Here is a 3,674-nt window from a genome sequence, read left to right on the forward strand (position 1 = left end):
TCAAAAACTGATCCTTAAAGTGTCAGCTGGGAAGTACATGGATGAGAAGATAAAAGATACTTAGCTCAGTTTAACATTTCCACCTTATAGCCAGACTCAGGAATAATCAGGTGAGTTCTTGTTGAAAAGACCATCACTAGAAAACTGAGTCAGAAGGATCTCACCTTAAGGAGAGGTCAAGGTTTTCCTTCCAACTCTTGCCCAGATACTGACGCCAAATAATATCAGCTAAGATGTCATCTCAAATATCAAGTCTTATTAATCAAAATTTCAGGTGAATTTAGCTCTCAAGGATCACATAGCCAAAATAAGTATTGACTCTACCTACTTACATTGATAACAGTAAGATTCATTGGGAGAAAGTTCACAGCTTATCTTCATATCTAAGTAGATGGGTTTTAAATTCAACATTACACAAATCATTTTACTTTAAGATGCTCAATAACCAATCTATATCAAAACATGTTCAGGTATTAACCATGTTCAGTTCAAAGGGACAAAGACAGACTATCGTTCTCAGAATTTCCCTAAACAATGGGAACAACTTTAAAATGACTCAATACAACTAATTAAAATTCACGTAAAATATAGATTATACTATCCTAATTTCACATTTAAAAAAATCCTATCAGATTAACATTAATAATTTCTTCATCCTAAAAAAATGTTAATTCAACTTCCTCCAATTGAGGAGTCCCTATAAAATATAAATAACAGATACAACATCAATATTGTTAAAAGTCTTCTAAGTACAAACATTTCCACCTCTCACCAAAACATTCCTAATTTCAAAGTCAATTTTAAAAGCTATAAATTGTCCTTAACAGCCCACTCTTGAGATTCCACCACAAGTCCTTTAAGTCTGGTTTTCTTAGTGTCCAGAGTATAGTCTCAATCATCTGTAACATCCAGTAAGATTTTCCCCACTCTGCTTCTTCCAGGACCTATATATATATAAAACAAAAACAAAAACAAAAACTTGTCCTTTGTTTCAAAAGAGGATTTTTTCCTTTTTTTCCCCCTCTCATGTAAAAGTAAACTAAACAGCATCTCATATGGAAAAAATCCCAGGTCACTTCTGGGAACAGTCCCAATTCTTCTAAAAAAGCAATAGACAAACATTTAGTCTCTAATATCAATTTAGTAATCTGTTTCTTAAGAATCTGATTCATTATTCTCAATTTTCTTGATGAGGGCAGTTGCCCAAGTGTATGGAATTGCCATTCAATTTGCAATCCCTCCCCATTAGTTCTTATAAGACTTTTGAAGTAAAGTATGTTTTATTATCAGAATCAATAGTCTCTACCAATCCATACTTAGATATATTTCGTTCCAGTGTTATTCCACTAACCCTTCTTAAAGCAGCAGAGCTCAAGGGAAAACTTCTACCAATCACTTATATGTCAGTTTCCCCACTGGTGTCATTTCATTAAAACCTAACCTAAATATTTTAGAGTCAGGCTTTCTCCCTCCAGAGAATCTCCTCAATACCTTCTTATTTATCTTTAGACATAATACACACATTTTAGATACAATTTGTTATGCATCCCTACATACCAAATTTTCTTGCTTTTACTTCATTAAAGGGAGAAAGCAAGACCAACCTTTAAGATTAATATTCTTTTAAAAAATAATAAATATATAGCTATTTATTGACAGAACATAGGCATGGGTAATTTTTCAAATTGACCCTTGCAAACTCTTCTGATCCAACTTTTCCCTTCATTTTCTCCACCTCCTCCCCTAGATAGCAAGCAATCTCATACATGTTAAACATGTTAAAGTATATAAGATCAATATTCTAAAGAGCTTTTTTGAAGTCCAAAAAGGATCCCCAAAGTCTCAAGGAATCTCAAAACAATTTCCTGGCTTGAACCAATCACCAAGTCAAGGAGCAAAGTTTATTGTAAGTATAATGCCAATTGAAGTGGGCCAAGTTCCAAAATGATTTAGCAAAGAACCAGGAGCAAGAAGATAAATTTATAGGAAAAAGATGAGAGATCAGGTGTTTCATGTCACCTGATATGCTAATTTTATGGCTTAGAGTAAAAATTGAGGAGTTGTCTTAAGAGGCAGAATTGAAGAGGCCATTTGGTATGGATCTCATTATTATCTCAGAAACTTTGTTATCACAGATTGTTATCTCTCAGCCAGCATTATTTGTGCAACTACAGCACTCCCAAGGTTTTTGCTACCATATTTCCCATAGAAGCTGCAGCCCAAAAAGCTCTGGACTACATTTCACAAAATTTATTTTTTTAAATTTTTTATTATAGCTTTTTATTTACAAGTTATATGCATGGTAATTTTATAGCATTGACAATTGCCAAACCTTTTGTTCCAATTTTTCCCTTCCTTCCCCCCATCCCCTTCCCCAGATGGCAGGTTGACCAATACATGTTAAATGTTAGAGCATAAGTTAAATACAATATATGTATACATGTCCAAACAGTTATTTTGCTGTACAAAAAGAATTGGACTTTGAAATAGTGTACTATTAGCCTGATTTCACAAAATTTATATCACATATCTGGGCTGACAAAATATTAAAAGCACAGCTCATACCATTTTTTATAAATTACCTAATATACAATTTAGCAAGCAACATAATAGCTTAAATATATTTTATCTAATTAGGAGATACAAACATGTTACCTGTTTAGGTAAGTTATCAGAGAACCAAAATTTTAAAATTTTAAATTTCTAGTAACAATGCTTCAATATCAATGCACACATATTTTAAAAATCTCATGCCAGAATAAACAAGTTCACAATTTTAGCATGTAGTAGTAATAGTTAATAGTAATTCTCATACAATTTCAGGATCAGAATTCTAATTTAAACACATACAACCCCAAAATTTAAGGTGGCAGAAAATTGGTCTTTCAAGTTCATAGGGCTTTAAGAAATTGGGGACATCAATTTGTGATCTTTTCCTTCTATAGTTTTTTTTTTTTCCCCATAAGCCTCAAGTTTTGGCCCTCAAAGCTTTTAATCAAGTAACTTAGGCCTACTTAAAAATATCCAAATTAACTTAGCTGATAGACAATGTCAAAAAACTTAAAACAGTCTCAAAAACCCCAGAATCTGCTAAAAAAAAAATGTTTTTTAACTGTGTAACTTGAACGATTTCTGCAGATTCAAATTGGCCAGTTCTAGGTCCACAGAAAGGTCTGTTTTTTTTTTTTTTTTTTTTTTGGTGTGGCAGTTAAAAACTTTCCCTATTTCAGAATTATTCCTTCCTCTTTCTAGCTAAAAGCTATTTGCATAAATCTAATTATGTGCAAAACAAGCACTTTTTAAATTCCAAACAGCCAGATCTTTTCCTTTGTAATTCAGCTAAATGAGAAAAACTTCCTTCTAAAGAAGGGAGTTCTGGCAGCCAAAGTCTTAGGAGCAGAGGGCTGTAAGTAAAGCTCCTTTGAATTTATACCTCAGGGGATGAATATATCTCAGGGGATAAGCAGTTCCCCGCAGTGAGTTAGGGACCTATCCAAATAAAACAACAGTATCTCATCCTTATACATTTTGGTACTTTCTCCCAATTCTTTCTAAAGAGCTAATATCAGATAAGTTTAGAACCATCTACTTTCCTAAGATTCACAATATCCTATCCTCTTTTAATGGAGGACTCACCCCATTTTACCAGAAGAAAACAGGAGAATCCTCACACC

Source organism: Antechinus flavipes, chromosome 6 (genome assembly GCF_016432865.1).
Source record: "Antechinus flavipes isolate AdamAnt ecotype Samford, QLD, Australia chromosome 6, AdamAnt_v2, whole genome shotgun sequence".
Lineage (NCBI taxonomy): Eukaryota > Metazoa > Chordata > Mammalia > Dasyuromorphia > Dasyuridae > Antechinus > Antechinus flavipes.